Source organism: Engystomops pustulosus, chromosome 4 (assembly GCF_040894005.1).
Source record: "Engystomops pustulosus chromosome 4, aEngPut4.maternal, whole genome shotgun sequence".
Classification (NCBI taxonomy): domain Eukaryota; kingdom Metazoa; phylum Chordata; class Amphibia; order Anura; family Leptodactylidae; genus Engystomops; species Engystomops pustulosus.
In genome coordinates, this window is record NC_092414.1 from 61,612,512 (window position 1) to 61,631,359 (window position 18,848).

General features: G+C 45.5%; 1 long non-coding RNA gene across 1 annotated transcript in view; it reads left to right on the forward strand.

Moving 5' to 3' along the window:
- Window positions 1-17,663: 17,663 nt before the first annotated feature.
- The window catches only part of LOC140128977 (uncharacterized), a 29,081-nt gene continuing 27,896 nt past the window's right edge, over window positions 17,664-18,848 (forward strand). The window contains exon 1 of the long non-coding RNA XR_011855221.1: window positions 17,664-17,932. This is a non-coding gene — a long non-coding RNA (uncharacterized lncRNA). The remainder of the gene's footprint in view (window positions 17,933-18,848) is intronic.

The window sequence follows — 18,848 nt, forward strand, 5'->3', positions numbered from 1 at the left end:
GGCCTTGTCTAGATTTCAGTTTGTTGCAGTTTTTAGAAAGTGTTTGAATTTGTTGGGGTTAAATGCGAAGGAGTATTGTTCGCATTCTTTTCGCATTGGAGCGGCGACTGAGGCAGCTAGGTGGGTTTGTCGAAGGCAGATATCAAGAGAATTGGGCGATGGGAGTCTAGGAGGTTTCGTTCTTATGTTCGGCTTCATAGATTAGAGAAATAAAAGGGGGAGTGGTGTGTAGTTTGGCTGTTACGCTTGTTTATTTTTTGATAGGTTTTAACCCCTTAACGCTCTGCGCCGTAGCTCTACGGCGCAGAGGTATAAGGGAAGTATGAAGAGGGCTCACGGGCTGAGTCCTCTTCATACAGAGGTGGGGGTTTTTGCATTTTGCACAAAACCCCCACCGCTAATAACCGCGGTCGGTGCTTGCACCGATCGCGGCTATTAACCCTCTAAACGCCGCCCGCAAAGTCGCGGGCGGCGTTTAAAAGACGGCGGCGCGCGGGCGCCGCCATCTTTTTTTCGATCGCCACGCCCCCGAACGTCATCGGGGGGCGGCGATCGGTTACCATGGTAGCCTCGGGTCTTCTCTTGACACGAGGCTACATGGTTTATGCAGGTTCGTTACAATGAGCCAGTGGCTCATTGTAATGTAAGACCTGCAAAAACGCCATATATTGCAATACTGTAGTATTGCAGTATATGGTAGGAGCGATCTGATCATCTAGGGTTATTGTACCCTAGATGGTCTAAAAAATAGTAAAAAAAAAAAGAAAAAAAAAAGTTTAAAAAATAAAAAAAATTAATAAAATATTAAAAGTTCAAATCACCCCCCTTTCCCTAGAACGGATATAAAACATAACAAACAGTAAAAATCACAGACATATTAGGTATCGCCGCGTCCCAAAATGCCCGATCTATCAAAATATAAAAACGGTTACGGCCGGCGGTGACCTCCGAGGCGGGAAATGGCGCCCAAATGTCCGAAATGCGACTTTTACACCTTTTTACATAACATAAAAAATGAAATAAAAAATGATCAAAATGTCGCACAGACCTCAAAATGGTAGCAATGAAAACGTCGCCTCATTTCGCAAAAAATGACCCCTCACACATTTCCGTGCGCCAAAGTATGAAAAAGTTATTAGCGTCAGAAGATGGCAAAAAATTTTTTTTCTTTTTTGTACACATTCGTTTAATTTTTGAAAATGTATTAAAACACAATAAAACCTATATAAATTTGGTATCACTGCGATCGCACCGAACCAAAGAATAAAGTAGGCGTGTTATTTGGAGCGAAGAGTGAAAGTCGTAAAAACTGAGCCCACAAGAACGTGACGCACGTGCGGTTTTTTTTCAATTTTTCCACATTTGGAATTTTTTTTCAGCTTCGCAGTACACGGCATGTTAAAATAAATAACATTACGGGAAAGTAAAATTTGTTACGCACAAAATAAGCCCTCACACAGGTCTGTACACGTAAAAATGAAAAAGTTATGGATTTTTGAAGTTGGAGAGCGAGAAATGAGCCGGAAAACCCTCCGTCCTTAAGGGGTTAAAAGATGTGTCATATGGATTTTCGGACACTCTTTTATTCATTGGGCGGAAAAGAGGGCTCAGCTACGTTTGGGTGGTAGGTTTCTTGGGCTCGATGGAAATTTGGTAAGTGTGCGTTGGCTTGGTTACAGGGGGCTTAAGTGGGAGGCATTGCGTGCGAAGTTGCGTATGGCAATTGAACGATGGGGTGCTCCGGATGTCTTGTTGATTCATGCCGGGGGCAATGACATTGGGAGTTTTCCTATGCGTCAATTGATTAAGGCAATGAAGAGAGATGTGTTGTGGTTTATGAGTGAATATCCTGATGTGTTGTTGATTTGGTCTGAGATGGTGAGAAGGGAGCGATGAAGGAACGCAGTTTCAGTGGCGGCACTGAATCGGACTCGAGTGAAGATCAATAAGTGTTTTGGCAAATTCATCCGTTTGATTGGAGGTTTGGTTGTGCGACATGGTTTGTTGGAGGCTGATCGCAGCTACACGGGTAAGGATGGTGTGCATTTGACGGATCTTGGTTTGGATGTTTTTAATTACGGTTTGTCCGAGGTGGTCGGTTTTGGTTGGAGGGTGTGGCGGTGCACGGCATCTTGAGGAGTCAAGACGCCGCGCTGTGGCGGGTGCTTGGCAACAGATAATTTATATTTGGTAAATTGATTGCATCATTTGTTCTAAAGTCCGGGAAGTTGGAGAATTGAATTGCAGTCTCCTTGAGAGAGTGACCTCAGGAGCTGGATTCTTTTGATATTTGCCACATTCTGCCCTCGCCACTTGCCAGGTTGGTGTGCGGCTTGTGGATTGGTAGGTGTGGTTGTTTACACGCTGAGCGTGAGCTCTGAGCAATGATATTTTACTTAACGGTTACACCGGACTAAGTTGGTTGTCAAAATGGACAAACAATTTTCTGCTCTGTTGTCAAGTACTCGGCCACTAAAAGATTTGATGTTTAATGTATTTCATCATATTTTGTAATTTGTTAATATATGTTTAATAAAGTTTATATTTTATAGATTTTCAAAGAATAAATAAAGCTGTGACCAGCACATTTCCAACATTAAAATGTGTGTGTTTTATTTAGTTTTGGTTAAGGAGGGTTCCTTTTTCTGCTCTGTGAGCCGGTCCTATGACTCAGCCCTATCCCGGTCATGTAAATTACCAGCACCAATTACCACCAGAGGTCACATTGGGCAGAGTTGTACATCTGCAACTAGAAGTTATCTGTACTTGGACTGCCTGGACTACAGTTATTCCATTTTTTTTAAACATTCTCATTATATGATCCTTGTATGTTTTGAAATGAACTATAAAATAAGTAACTTACCAGCAAGCCTAGTACAGCCGTCACATGGACGTCAATATTAAATTTATTAACAATTTCTTCTTCTTTGTGAACCTGAAATGTAAAGGTTGTTATTTCCAAACTTTTGCAGTCAGTTTTAAAGGGAACCTGTCACCAGGGACCTAATTTTCACTAAAGACAAGTTGCAGGAGCCCATTCAGCTCCTCAGCTCTCAGCCCTCACCTTTGAACTCCTGTGCAGGAAAAGAGTTTACAGCGCGGCGAGCTGACATCAGGGAGGGATGGAGGAGTTTAGCAGTGGGGGAGTGAAAATGAGATCTCTTGTGACGGGTTCCCTTTAATTATTGGCGTCTACATGTAAAGATACATTGACTTATTAAACAACTCTAGAGGCCTCCTAGGAGAGCACATAATATATAATACATAACAGCAGCCAATCTGGAAAGACAGAGTTGCAGATGGAATACAGCATCAGTAAGGGTGTCTCAGCCTCCCTGTAGGCGGTGTACAGTAGATACCAGCTCTTCTCTCATGGAAGGAAGCTGAGCATCAGCCAAGTATGAGACCATGGCAGGGAAAAGGAAGTCATTTAATAAAATATTTGGTTATTATTTTCTCTGTCAATACAAGTAGTAGACCTGTAGGTCATGTGTGTCCACTTGATTATCACCAACATGACATTTTATTGTGGTCGTGTATGGGCCTCATTCAAAATTACTTTAAAAAATAATTGATAAATCTGTAAACCTGGTATCCACATTAACATAATTGTTTGCTCTACAATTACTTGAGGTACTTTGCAAACAATTAAGGCAAAATAAGAAAAACAGCTTCTTTGAAATGGGGGCTTTCTGTTTTCCCACCTTTTTCGTTTTTGCGTTTTCATTTTTCATTCCCCAACTTCAAAACTCTATAACTTTTTTATTTTTCCATGTAAAGAGCTGTGTGAGGGCTTGTTTTCTGTGGAACAAATTGCACTTCATAGAGATGCTATTTAATATTCCATTCTGTGTACCCCGGTAAACTGGGAAAAAAATTCCAAATGCAGTGAAATTGCTGAAAAAATGCATTTGTGCCGTTTTCTTGAGGGCTTGGATTTTATGGTTTTCACTGTGCACCCAAAATGACAGGTCTACTTTATTCTTTGAGTTGGTGCGATCACGGGGATAACAAATTTATATAGGTTTTAAAATGCTTTCATAAATTTACAAAAATGAAAACTTCCTGTACAAAATTTTTTTTTTTTTTTTTAAAGAATTTTATTGTTATTATGCACACATACGGCACTTAACTTACATAGCAATTGCATCGTCATTAGCCCCTTTACAAGCTATGAAATAACCATAATAATGCTTTTATGGAAATTGTAGGGGTTAGTTTGGTTAGTGCTGTGTAAAATTGGCTATTGTTAACTATTGTTGTCTGTCAGACTACTACTTTCAGCTGGAGGAATTTTTTACTTTGATTTTTACTGTTTATTTATATTTATATCAGTTCTAGGGAAAGGGGTGATTTACATTTTTTGGGGTCACCAGTGGGTGTTTTTGCAATATGCAGCAAACGCTCACGGTCTATGGAGAGGGCTTAGCCTGTGAGCCCTGTCCAATCACTTGCAGCCGACGTGTGACGTAGTAATACGTCACACATCATTGAGGGGTTAAAAGGATGCCTAAAGAGCTATTAAAATATGTTTGAAGACCAAAATGAACTCTAATGCCTATCCCATAAGAACAATCCTTCACTAAACTTTGTCAATCGAGTAATAAAAATAATGTTATGCTTTTTCAAAATATTTTAAAAAATAAATACATTTTTCTCTGCTACACAACCACGCTGTCATTGTGCTTGGTTGATTTCCCTTTGTTTACAAAATAGAATGTGAAAAAAAACACATCAAATCAATTTATACTTTTATTTTCTTTGCCAGGTTAACACAAATATGTGGCAAAAAAAATTACGAGACATGTTATTTTTTTTAAACCCTATGAAAGAAAGGGGTGGAAAATTTCCAATTCGCTATATGTACCCCACATGGTACTGCTAAAAATCTTTAATATGACTACATTGAAAAAACGTTAAGCTCAGTCATGAAAAAAAATGAGCCATACTGTAGTATGGCAGTATATGATAGGATTGATCAGACAACCTGGGTTAAAGTACCCTAGGGAGTCTGAAAAATAGTAAAAATTAAAATAAAATAAAAAAATTTTAAAAAAATTATAATTAAAAAAACCTAAAAATTCAAATAACCCCCTTTTTCCCCTAGAACTGATATAAATATAAATAAACAGTAAAAATCATAAACACATTAGGTATGGACGGATCCAATGCTTGATCTATCAAAATATAATAATGGTTTTTCACTGCATTTAACCCCGTAACGGAAAGTCGCAAATGGTACTTCTTTGCCATTTTGAAAAATATTTTAAAAAGTGATCAAAAGGTCGCACAGTCCTAAAAATGACATAACATAAAAAAATCGCAAAAATGACACCACTCACAGCTCCGTACAACAAAGTATAAAAAAGTTTTTAGCGCCAGAAGATGGAAAAAAAAAAAATAAATTTGTACAGGAGGTTTTAATTTTTGTAAAAGTATGAAAACATTATAAAACCTATAAAAATTTGGTATCCGCGTAATCGTGTCGACCCAAAGAATAAAATAGACATGTCATTTGGGGCACTCAGTAAAAGCCGTAGAACCCAAGCCCACAAGAAAATGCGTTTTTTCATCATTTTCACTGCATTTGAAATTTTTTTCCTGCTTCCCAGTACACGGCATGGAATATTCAATACCATCACTATAAAGTGCAATTTGATTCGCAGAAAACAAGCCATCACAGAGCTCTTTACGTAAAAATGAAAAAGTTATAGAATTTTGAAGATGGGGAGAGAAAAATGGAAATGAAAAAACAAGAAATGGCCTGGTCCTGAACTGGTTAATAAAGCATAATAAGCTTCTGTATATTGTACTGAGCAGTACTGTGCAACTTTGTAGTCTTGTGTTTCATACAAAAACATGCTATTCAATGCAATGTATGAGTTGCCTTAGAGGTAGCTTTATCTTTGATGTCTGCGTGGTCTGTGTGGTGAGAAGATTTCACTTCTCTGTTAGTATATACAGGCTGGCCCTGCCCTGTTGGTCTCTGTTAGTATATACAGGCTGGCGCTGCCCTGTTTGTGTCTGTTAGTATGCCCAGGAAAATTTTTCAAGCATAATGGTTATACATGATGCAGGGCGTCCCTGTGCTGCCCATCTCTGCCACGTCTCTGTTAGTATATACAGGCTGGTGCTGCCCTGTTGGTCTCTGTTAGTATATACAGGCTGGTGCTACCCTGTTGGTCTCTGTTAGTATATACTGGCTGGCGCTACCCTGTTGGTCTCTGTTAGTATATACTGGCTGGCGCTACCCTGTTGGTCTCTGTTAGTATATACTGGCTGGTGCTGCCCTGTTGGTCTCTGTTAGTATATACAGGCTGGCGCTACCCTGTTGGTCTCTGTTAGTATATACTGGCTGGCGCTACCCTGTTGGTCTCTGTTAGTATATACTGGCTGGCGCTACCCTGTTGGTCTCTGTTAGTATATACAGGCTGCCCTGTTGGTCTCTGTTACTATATAGAGCAGTGATGGCTAACCTATGGCACTGGTGCCAGAGGTGGCACTCAGAGCCCTTTCTGTGGGCACTCAGGCCATCACCAGAGATGACTCCAGGTATCTTCCTACAGTCCCAGACATCCCAGGACTTGCTGTGCACAGAGCTATTTTAAAGTGACAGCTCTACCTGGGACTATTTTCTGCTTTATTGGTGTCCTCAGGTGCTGGTATCAATGAAAACTGTGACAGAGCAGGGAGTATGAATCACAAATTAAATTTCTGTGCTGGCACTTTGCGATAAATAAGCGGGTCTTTGTTGTAGTTTGGGCACTCGGTCTCTAAAAGGTTCGCCATCACTGATATAGAGGCTGCACTGCCCTGTTGGTTTCTGACAGTATATACAGGTTAGCAGTGGCCCTGTTGGTCTCTGTTTTATATAGAGGCTGGCACTGCCCTGTTGGTCTCTGTTAGTATTTACCAGCTGGTCCTGCCCTGTTGGTCTCTGTTAGTATTTACCAGCTGGAGCTGCCCTGTTGGTCTCTGTTAGTATATACAGGCTGTCACTGCCCTGTTGGTCTCTGTTAGTATATACAGGCTGTCACTGCCCTGTTGGTCTCTGTTAGTATATACAGGCTGGTGCTGCCCTGTTGGTCTCTTTTAGTTTATACAGGCTGTCACTGCCCTGTTGGTCTCTGTTAGTATATACAGGCTGTCACTGCCCTGTTGGTCTCTTTTAGTTTATACAGGCTGTCACTGCCCTGTTGGTCTCTGTTAGTATATACAGGCTGTCACTGCCCTGTTGGTCTCTGTTAGTATATACAGGCTGTCACTGTCCTGTTGGTCTCTGTTAGTATATACAGGCTGTCACTGTCCTGTTGGTCTCTGTTAGTATATACAGGCTGGCGCTCTCCTGTTGGTCTATGTAAGTATTTACCACCTTGCGCTGCACTGTTGGTCTCTTTTTTTTTTCTTTTTAATTTTCTTTATTAATTTTTTGCAAAAATACTAAGAGAAAATACAGAATATTCATTGTAAATACATGTACAGTCTTATCAGAGACAAATCACTGTGCATTATAGAAAAAAAATACATACATACAATATGCCATGATCTGCCTAACAGAGTTACAAAACTGGATCTATATCGAATTCTTAAATAGTAATCATCATACACAGTTTTTTAGATCCTATACCTGCTAAGGACAAAAAGTTACCCTCAATATTATTATAATATGTACCCAGGGGCGGACTGGCCATTGTACTCACCGGGAATTCTCCCGGTGGGCCGGTCGGTTTCTGGCTGGACAGGGCCGATCTCCTCTGTCTGGGGCCGGTCTCCTCTCCCCCTCCTCGGACTTCCTACAACTTTAATCAATAGTACCCACATCCTATAATTGATGCGGGTACTAGTGACACGCAGAGGCAGTGAAGCGCCGCTGCCTGTGAGCTGAGGGTCCGGAGCGCACAGGTATGGCGTACAGCGCGCAGGCCGGCACCGCTCAGCTCACACTACATCCTACTGGAGCTGCTCCGTGCAGCAGTGATGTCACGGGAGGGGGCGGAGCCTCCGGGAAAGGGGCGTGACTTTATACACAGTCTCCTCACAGTGCAGGAAGTGGAGCTGTAATGGCTGCCTGCAAGAAGAACTGGTAGGGGGACTGTGTGCAAACATGTGTATGGAGTTGAGGGGGCTTCACAGGAGGAGATAGGATGGCTGTAATAAGGTCAGGGAACACATGTATCTTACATGGGACTGCATGTCTGGCGGGTGCTCAGGTGGCATGAGGTGTGTGTTACGTGGGGCTGCATGTCTGGCGGGTGCTGAGGTGGCATGAGGTGTGTGTTACGTGGGGCTGCATGTCTGGCGGGTGCTCAGGTGGCATGAGGTGTGTGTTACGTGGGGCTGCATGTCTGGCGGGTGCTCAGGTGGCATGAGGTGTGTGTTACGTGGGGCTGCATGTCTGGCGGGTGCTCAGGTGGCATGAAGTGTGTGTTATGTGGGGCTGCATGTCTGTCGGGTGCTGAGGTGGCATGAGGTGTGTGTTACGTGGATCTGCATGTCTGGCGGGTGCTCAGGTGGCATGAAGTGTGTGTTATGTGGGGCTGCATGTCTGTCGGGTGCTGAGGTGGCATGAGGTGTGTGTTACGTGGGGCTGCATGTCTGGCAGGGGCTGAGGTGGCATGAGGTGTGGGTTACGTGGGGCTGCATGTCTGTCGGGTGCTGAGGTGGCATGAGGTGTGTGTTACGTGGGGCTGCATGTCTGGCAGGGGCTGAGGTGGCATGAGGTGTATCTTACATGGGACTGCATGTCTGGCGGGTGCTCAGGTGGCATGAGGTGTGTGTTACGTGGGGCTGCATGTCTGGCGGGTGCTCAGGTGGCATGAGGTGTGTGTTACGTGGGGCTGCATGTCTGGCGGGTGCTCAGGTGGCATGAAGTGTGTGTTATGTGGGGCTGCATGTCTGGCGGGTGCTGAGGTGGCATGAGGTGTGTGTTACGTGGGGCTGCATGTCTGGCGGGTGCTCAGGTGGCATGAGGTGTGTGTTACGTGGGGCTGCATGTCTGGCGGGTGCTCAGGTGGCATGAGGTGTGTGTTACGTGGGGCTGCATGTCTGGCGGGTGCTCAGGTGGCATGAGGTGTGTGTTACGTGGGGCTGCATGTCTGGCGGGTGCTCAGGTGGCATGAGGTGTGTGTTACGTGGGGCTGCATGTCTGACGGGTGCTCAGGTGGCATGAGGTGTGTGTTACGTGGGGCTGCATGTCTGGCGGGTGCTCAGGTGGCATGAAGTGTGTGTTATGTGGGGCTGCATGTCTGGCGGGTGCTCAGGTGGCATGAGGTGTGTGTTACGTGGGGCTGCATGTCTGGCGGGTGCTCAGGTGGCATGAGGTGTGTGTTATGTGGGACTGCATGTCTGGCGGGTGCTCAGGTGGCATGAGGTGTGTGTTACGTGGGGCTGCATGTCTGGCGGGTGCTCAGGTGGCATGAGGTGTGTGTTACGTGGGGCTGCATGTCTGGCGGGTGCTCAGGTGGCATGAGGTGTGTGTTACGTGGGGCTGCATGTCTGGCGGGTGCTCAGGTGGCATGAGGTGTGTGTTACGTGGGGCTGCATGTCTGGCGGGTGCTCAGGTGGCATGAGGTGTGTGTTACGTGGGGCTGCATGTCTGACGGGTGCTCAGGTGGCATGAGGTGTGTGTTACGTGGGGCTGCATTTCTGGCGGGTGCTGAGGTGGCATGAGGTGTGTGTTACGTGGGGCTGCATGTCTGGCGGGTGCTCAGGTGGCATGAGGTGTGTGTTATGTGGGGCTGCATGTCTGGCGGGTGCTCAGGTGGCATGAGGTGTGGGTTACGTGGGGCTGCATGTCTGGCGGGTGCTCAGGTGGCATGAGGTGTGTGTTATGTGGGGCTGCTTGTCTGGCGGGTGCTCAGGTGGCATGAGGTGTGTGTTATGTGGGGCTGCATGTCTGGCGGGTGCTCAGGTGGCATGAGGTGTGTGTTACGTGGATCTGCATGTCTGGCGGGTGCTCAGGTGGCATGAGGTGTGTGTTACGTGGGGCTGCATGTCTGGCGGGTGCTCAGGTGGCATGAGGTGTGTGTTACGTGGGGCTGCTTGTCTGGCGGGTGCTCAGGTGGCATGAGGTGTGTGTTATGTGGGGCTGCATGTCTGGCGGGTGCTCAGGTGGCATGAGGTGTGTGTTACGTGGGGCTGCATGTCTGGCGGGTGCTCAGGTGGCATGAGGTGTGTGTTACGTGGGGCTGCATGTCTGGCGGGTTCTGAGGTGGCATGAGGTGTGTGTTACGTGGGGCTGCATGTCTGGCGGGTGCTCAGGTGGCATGAGGTGTGTGTTACGTGGGGCTGCATGTCTGGCGGGTGCTCAGGTGGCATGAGGTGTGTGTTATGTGGGGCTGCATGTCTGGCGGGTGCTCAGGTGGCATGAGGTGTGTGTTACGTGGGGCTGCATGTCTGGCGGGTGCTCAGGTGACATGAGGTGTGTGTTACGTGGGGCTGCATGTCTGGCGGGTGCTCAGGTGGCATGAGGTGTGTGTTATGTGGGGCTGCATGTCTGGCGGGTGCTCAGGTGGCATGAGGTGTGTGTTACGTGGGGCTGCATGTCTGGCGGGTTCTGAGGTGGCATGAGGTGTGTGTTACGTGGGGCTGCATGTCTGGCGGGTGCTCAGGTGGCATGAGGTGTGTGTTACGTGGGACTGCATGTCTGGCGGGTGCTCAGGTGGCATGAGGTGTGTGTTACGTGGGGCTGCATGTCTGGCGGGTGCTGAGGTGGCATGAGGTGTGTGTTACGTGGGGCTGCATGTCTGGCGGGTGCGCAGGTGGCAAAAAATGACAAAGATGCAAATTCAATTAATAAAATAATGAAAAAACGCCCCCCCCCCCCCCCACACACACACAAAAAAAATGAAATAAAATTTCTTTAATTAAATAAAAAAGCTTTTTACAAAGCAACCATCATGAATGTGCAGTATCAGCTGCAGTCTGGCCACTGGGGTTCGGCGGCGTCGGCTGCAGTCTTGGTGTTTGGTGTCAGTGGCGTTAGCCACGGGTTGGTGGTGGGAGGTTTCGGTGGCTGCAGCCACAGGTTGGTGGTGGGTGGTTTCGGTGGCTGCAGCCACAGTTTGGTGGTGGGAGGTTTCGGTGGCTGCAGTCGCAGTCTGGTTGGGGGGGGTTGGTGGCGTCAGCTCCAGTCTGGGCAATGCATAATGTAACTGCCTCAATTTAAACACAGAAGACACTGACACATGATTATATAAATAGCGTCTATCAACATTCTATACCGCCAGGAGTTATATATAAATGTATTACTGAAAATTTCATACTCCTCCCCGGCCAAATATACTCCTCAAAAGTAGTAAGAAGAGTAATATTACCCTTCTAGAAATATCTTAGTGCGACCTCTGGGTGTACGGGACTGTGTAAAGATGTGAATTTTTGCGGGATGAGCTGATGTTTTCTTTGCTTCCTTTTTGAAATCTGTCCGGCCTTTGATCACTTGCATTACTGGGTTCAACACCGAGAATAACCGTTATTATATTTTGATAGAAAGGACATTTTGCGGGGATACCTTACATGTTTATGATTTTTACTGTTTATTTTTATTTCAGTTCTAGGGAAAGTGGGTGATTTAAATATTTAGCTTTTTTATAATTTTTTTTTTTTTTTTTACTTTTTCATACCCCTGGATTGGTCCTACCATATACTGCAATGCGACAGTACGGCAGTATATGTGGATTTAACACATGATCTATTACAATGTACCATTGGCACATTGTAACAGGTCTTGGAAATATAACAGAATATACTTCTGTATTCACAGTATATATTTGTAGTTATTCTAATGTAGTGGAGAGCTGTATGTTTGATCAGTGTGGTCAGTTGTGGTGTGAGGGGTATATATGATATATGTGGGGGCACAGTGTGGTCAGTTGTGGTGTGAGGGGTATATATGATATATGTGGGAGCACAGTGTGGTCAGTTGTGGTGTGAGGGGTATATATAATATATGTGGGGACAGTGTGGTCAGTTGTGGTGTGAGGGGTATATATGATATATATGGGGGCACAGTGTGGTCAGTTGTGGTGTGAGGGGTATATATGATATATGTGGGGACAGTGTGGTCAGTTGTGGTGTGAGGGGTATATATGATATATGTGGGGGCACAGTGTGGTCAGTTGTGGTGTGAGGGGTGTATATGATATATGTGGAGGCACGGTGTGGCCAGTTGTAGTGTGAGGGGTATATATGATATGTGTGGGGGCACAGTGTGGTCAGTTGTGGTGTGAGGGGTATATATGATATATGTGGGGGCACAGTGTGGGCAGTTGTGGTGTGAGGGCTATATATGATATATGTGGGTGCACAGTGTGGTCAGTTGTGGTGTGAGGGGTGTATATGATATATGTGGGGGCACAGTGTGGTCAGTTGTGGTGTGAGGGGTATATATGATATATGTGGGGGCACAGTGTGGTCAGTTGTGGTGTGAGGGGTGTATATGATATATGTGGGGGCACAGTGTGGTCAGTTGTGGTGTGAGGGGTATATATGATATATGTGGGGGCACAGTGTGGTCAGTTGTGGTGTGAGGGGTATATATGATATATGTGGGGGGTACAGTGTGGTCAGTTGTGGTGTGAGGGGTATATATGATATATGTGGGAGCACAGTGTGGTCAGTTGTGGTGTGAGGGGTATATATAATATTTGTGGGGACAGTGTGGTCAGTTGTGGTGTGAGGGGTATATATGATATATATGGGGGCACAGTGTGGTCAGTTGTGGTGTGAGGGGTATATATGATATATGTGGGGACAGTGTGGTCAGTTGTGGTGTGAGGGGTATATATGATATATGTGGGGGCACAGTGTGGTCAGTTGTGGTGTGAGGGGTGTATATGATATATGTGGGGGCACAGTGTGGGCAGTTGTGGTGTGAGGGCTATATATGATATATGTGGGTGCACAGTGTGGTCAGTTGTGGTGTGAGGGGTGTATATGATATATGTGGGGGCACAGTGTGGTCAGTTGTGGTGTGAGGGGTATATATGATATATGTGGGGGCACAGTGTGGTCAGTTGTGGTGTGAGGGGTGTATATGATATATGTGGGGGCACAGTGTGGTCAGTTGTGGTGTGAGGGGTATATATGATATATGTGGGGGCACAGTGTGGTCAGTTGTGGTGTGAGGGGTATATATGATATATGTGGGGGGTACAGTGTGGTCAGTTGTGGTGTGAGGGGTATATATGATATATGTGGGAGCACAGTGTGGTCAGTTGTGGTGTGAGGGGTATATATAATATATGTGGGGACAGTGTGGTCAGTTGTGGTGTGAGGGGTATATATGATATATATGGGGGCACAGTGTGGTCAGTTGTGGTGTGAGGGGTATATATGATATATGTGGGGACAGTGTGGTCAGTTGTGGTGTGAGGGGTATATATGATATATGTGGGGGCACAGTGTGGTCAGTTGTGGTGTGAGGGGTGTATATGATATATGTGGAGGCACGGTGTGGCCAGTTGTAGTGTGAGGGGTATATATGATATGTGTGGGGGCACAGTGTGGTCAGTTGTGGTGTGAGGGGTATATATGATATATGTGGGGGCACAGTGTGGTCAGTTGTGGTGTGAGGGCTATATATGATATATGTGGGGGTACATTGTGGTCAGTTGTGGTGTGAGGGATATATATGATATATGTAGGGGCACAGTGTGGTCAGTTGTGGTGTGAGGGGTATATATGATATATATGGGGGCACAGTGTGGTCAGTTGTGGTGTGAGGGGTATATATGATATATGTGGGGACAGTGTGGTCAGTTGTGGTGTGAGGGGTATATATGATATATATGGGGGCACAGTGTGGTCAGTTGTGGTGTGAGGGGTATATATGATATATATGGGGGCACAGTGTGGTCAGTTGTGGTGTGAGGGCTATATATGATATATGTGGGGGTACATTGTGGTCAGTTGTGGTGTGAGGGATATATATGATATATGTAGGGGCACAGTGTGGTCAATTGTGGTGTGAGGGGTATATATAATATATGTGGGGACAGTGTGGTCAGTTGTGGTGTGAGGGGTATATATGATATATGTGGGGACAGTGTGGTCAGTTGTGGTGTGAGGGGTATGTATGATATATATGGGGGCACAGTGTGGTCAGTTGTGGTGTGAGGGGTATATATTATATTACTTAGGAGCACAGTGTTATTCAGGTGACACTATAGTGTAAGTGACTGTAGTGTCTTTAGGCTCACAGAGGAGCTGCAAGGTAGCGGCTAAACGTGAGCGTGAATTCTTTATCGACAAGTGATATCCTGGAGAATCAGTGCACTTTTATACCTGATGGAGATGATCATCACCTGTGAGTAGCTAAATGTCACTTCTGACAATCCTGTATAAAGTGTGACACTTTCTTTTTTTAAATCAAATTGTTTTTATTAACCACTTAACCAATTTTCCATTTTCAGTACACAAATCCAGTACAGACATAACTACACACAGGTAGCATGAGTACAATAGGAAAATTTTAACCATCTTTAACATACAGACATTAAATACACAAACACCTCCCTCACCCGTCCCCCCCCCCCCCCAGCCCAGACTGAGATATAGAATTGACCACTATGCGTTAAGGTATTCACTCGTCTCAACATTCAAGGACTGAGCTCCTAAGTGTAGCCTTTCCCAGTATCAGGTTCTCCACAGTAACATTCTTTCTGTACATTTGATAACCCTACATATGCAGTAAAGCGTCTGTCAGAAGTGCACCTGACGGTAACCCAGGGGTATCCATCCATTTTCCCCAAATGGCATCAAATTTCTTTAATGTGTTTCTCTTTTTGTATACTGCTCGTTCTAGTCTAATATAATTGTTCAGTCTGCTGCGTAGTTCTGCAGAGGAGGGGACAGTAGGCTGGATCCAGTGTGCTGCTATAAGTTTGCGAGCCTGGTATAATATGCGTGCTATGGCCAACTTAACCGGTCTGACATCGCAGGCCTCATCCAAATAACCCAACACACAGGTCACAGAGGAGGGTTGAAGGGTCAGAGAGTACACTTCTCTAATTAGTGCCAGTACGTCAGTCCAGTACTCTCCCAGTTTAGTACACCCCAAAAACATGTGCATCAGTCCAGCATCATCTATGCCACACTTGGGGCAATTCGCATTATTCCAAACCCCTATTTTCCGCAGAAGGTCAGGCGACCTGTATGCCCTGTGAATTAGCAAGAGTTGTGAGTATCTATGAGACTCGGAAAGAGACAGCTGTGGGGTCATTTCTAATATGGCATTCCATTGGTCATCTGATAGCTGCCCCACATCTATTTCCCATTTATGTCTAGCCTGAATGGGGTATTTTTCCAGGTGTTTGGATAACAACAAATTATATAGTGCTGAAATAAGACCCCTCGTGCCATCAGAGAGCTCCAGTAATCCCAAAAAGGAGAGGGGCCCAACTGACGGGTTCTCCTCTTTAAACTGTATTGACTACGCATGGCGTAAATGGAGATACTGATAGAAAGCGCGATGGGGAATATTAAATTGTTCTTGCAATTGCTCGAACGATTTCGAAAAACTGAGAGATCGTCACCACCCCTGCCGTTATCCACGTATTAATCCCTTTTAGTTTTTTAAATTCCGGAAAAGCATTATTGTGCCATACTGGAACGTACTTAGTGTAGCCCGAAGTGTGACACTTTCTGCTTTACACGAGGTAGAAACAGAAGTCCTGTGGAAGGAAAGATAGGGAGGCCTGGCGCAGCATTCCTGCATATAATATGCTGCCATGGGGTGCAGCAGCCATGTGGATAAATTACACAGGTCTGCTGCACCCCATAGGTCCATATTTTACAATGGCCTGCTGCAGCCTGACCACCTTTGTTTTCTTACACAGGACTGCTGCCATCCCCTCTATGTAAAGTGCTCATGTACATAGGAGGCAGTTTTTTTGCAATTATATTCTTGTACATAGGGGGCAGTATTATAGTAGTTATATTCTTGTACATAGGGGCAGTATTATAGTAGTTATATTCTTGTACATAGGGGGCAGTATTATAGTAGTTATAATCCTGTACATAGGGGGCAGTATTATAGTAGTTCTATTCTTGTACATAGGGGGCAGTATTATAGTAGTTATATTCTTGTACATAGGGGGCAGTATTATAGTAGTTATATTCTTGTACATAGGGGGCAGTATTATAGTAGTTATATTCTTGTACATAGGGGGCAGTATTATAGTAGTTATATTCTTGTACATAGGGGCAGTATTATAGTAGTTATATTCTTGTACATACGGGGCAGTATTATAGTAGTTCTATTCTTGTACATAGGGGGCAGTATTATAGTAGTTCTATTCTTGTACATAGGGGGCAGTATTATAGTAGTTCTATTCCTGTACATAGGGGGCAGTATTATAGTAGTTATATTCTTGTACATAGGGGGCAGTATTATAGTAGTTCTATTCCTGTACATAGGGGGCAGTATTATAGTAGTTCTATTCTTGTACATAGGGGGCAGTATTATAGTAGTTCTATTCTTGTACATAGGGGGCAGTATTATAGTAGTTCTATTCTTGTACACAGTGGGCAGTATTATAGTAGTTATATTCCTGTACATAGGGGGCGGTATTATAGTAGTTATATTCTTGTACATAGGGGCAGTATTATAGTAGTTATATTCTTGTACATAGGGGGCAGTATTATAGTAGTTATATTCTTGTACATAGGGGGCAGTATTATAGTAGTTACATTCTTGTACATAGGGAGCAGTATTATAGATAGTTAGCTTGTATATGGGAAAACGTATTTTAGTAGTTTTATTTTGTATAAAGAAGGCAGGATTAAATGTGTTATTCTATATATACCAACAATTTGTCGGTTATGACCCCACCCATATTGTCTGACCACACCCACTTGTCTTGACTCCGCCCATAAAATGGGGCCACTTTTACAGTTTTTTCCAGGGCCATTTTAAATTCCCAGTCCGCCCCTGCCAGACATGCAGCCCCACGTAACACACACCTCATGCCACCTGAGCACCCGCCAGACATGCAGCCCCACGTAACACACACCTCATGCCACCTGAGCACCCGCCAGACATGCAGCCCCACGTAACACACACCTCATGCCACCTGAGCACCCGCCAGACATGCAGCCCCACGTAACACACACCTCATGCCACCTGAGCACCCGTCAGACATGCAGCCCCACGTAACACACACCTCATGCCACCTGAGCACCCGCCAGACATGCAGCCCCACGTAACACACACCTCATGCCACCTGAGCACCCGCCAGACATGCAGCCCCACGTAACACACACCTCATGCCACCTGAGCACCCGCCAGACATGCAGCCCCACGTAACACACACCTCATGCCACCTCAGCACCCGACAGACATGCAGCCCCACATAACACACACTTCATGCCACCTGAGCACCCGCCAGACATGCAGATCCACGTAACACACACCTCATGCCACCTGAGCACCCGCCAGACATGCAGTCCCATGTAAGATACATGTGTTCCCTGACCTTATTACAGCCATCCTATCTCCTCCTGTGAAGCCCCCTCACCTCCATACACATGTTTGCACACAGTCCCCCTACCAGTTCTTCTTGCAGGCAGCCATTACAGCTCCACTTCCTGCACTGTGAGGAGACTGTGTATAAAGTCACGCCCCTTTCCCGGAGGCTCCGCCCCCTCCCGTGACATCACTGCTGCACGGAGCAGCTCCAGTAGGATGTAGTGTGAGCTGAGCGGTGCCGGCCTGCGCGCTGTACACCATACCTGTGCGCTCCGGACCCTCAGCTCACAGGCAGCGGCGCTTCACTGCCTCTGCGTGTCACTAGTACCCGCATCAATTATAGGATGTGGGTACTATTGATTAAAGTTGTAGGAAGTCCGAGGAGGGGGAGAGGAGACCGGCCCCAGACAGAGGAGATCGGCCCTGTCCAGCCAGAAACCGACCGGCCCACCGGGAGAATTCCCGGTGAGTACAATGGCCAGTCCGCCCCTGATAGTGATAAGTGGCGACATTTTAGCTCAGTATGAGTCTTTCTCAAGCAATATTTACAATGAATAGGGCAGAAATTTATACAAAAAAAGGAAGTGCCCATGTTAACTATATAAAGTGCAGAGAAGTATATACAACGTGCTTGTAATATTGATATATGCATAATACAATACAATACAATAAAGTGCAAATAGTCAAGGCAATTCTACAAATCTACATCACAGTAGTTAAAGGAAACCTACCACTTGTAGTGGCAGGTTTCTGATGGCAATACCGGGCACCAGCTCAGGGTGAGCTGGTGCCGGAGCTTATTTTAGTTAGTGTTTTAAACCGCGGTATCGCGGTTTAAAACACTTTTTAAACTTTATAGCCGGCGCAGGCAGGTACGCGCTCGGCGCTTACCGTGCGCGCGGCTACATAGGAAGTGAATGAGAGCCGCGTGCACGGTAAGCGCCGAGCGCGTACCTGCCTGCGCCGGCTATAACGTTTAAAAAGTGTTTTAAACCGCGATACCACGGTTTAAAACACTAACTAAAATAAGCTCCGGCACCAGCTCACCCTGAGCTGGTGCCCGGTATTTCCATCGGAAACCTGCTACTACAAGTGGTAGGTTTCCTTTAAGAAATGGAGTAAGGTGCATCAACAAAAGTGACAAGTAAAATAGACAATCAAATACCCGGCTGCTCAGTACAAACAAAATGTTGATCGCTCCATTAGTTCTGTTACAATGTTACAAACATATGAGGAATGCAAGCATGATCTGTAAACCAAAATCCAGAGAGCAGGTGTTCTGAGGGCACCTACTGAGCATCCCGTGTAATAAACCCTGTCTATCCTTGATCACAGTAAAAGTAGCAGGTGCACCGTGGAATAAAGACACCACCTTATAACC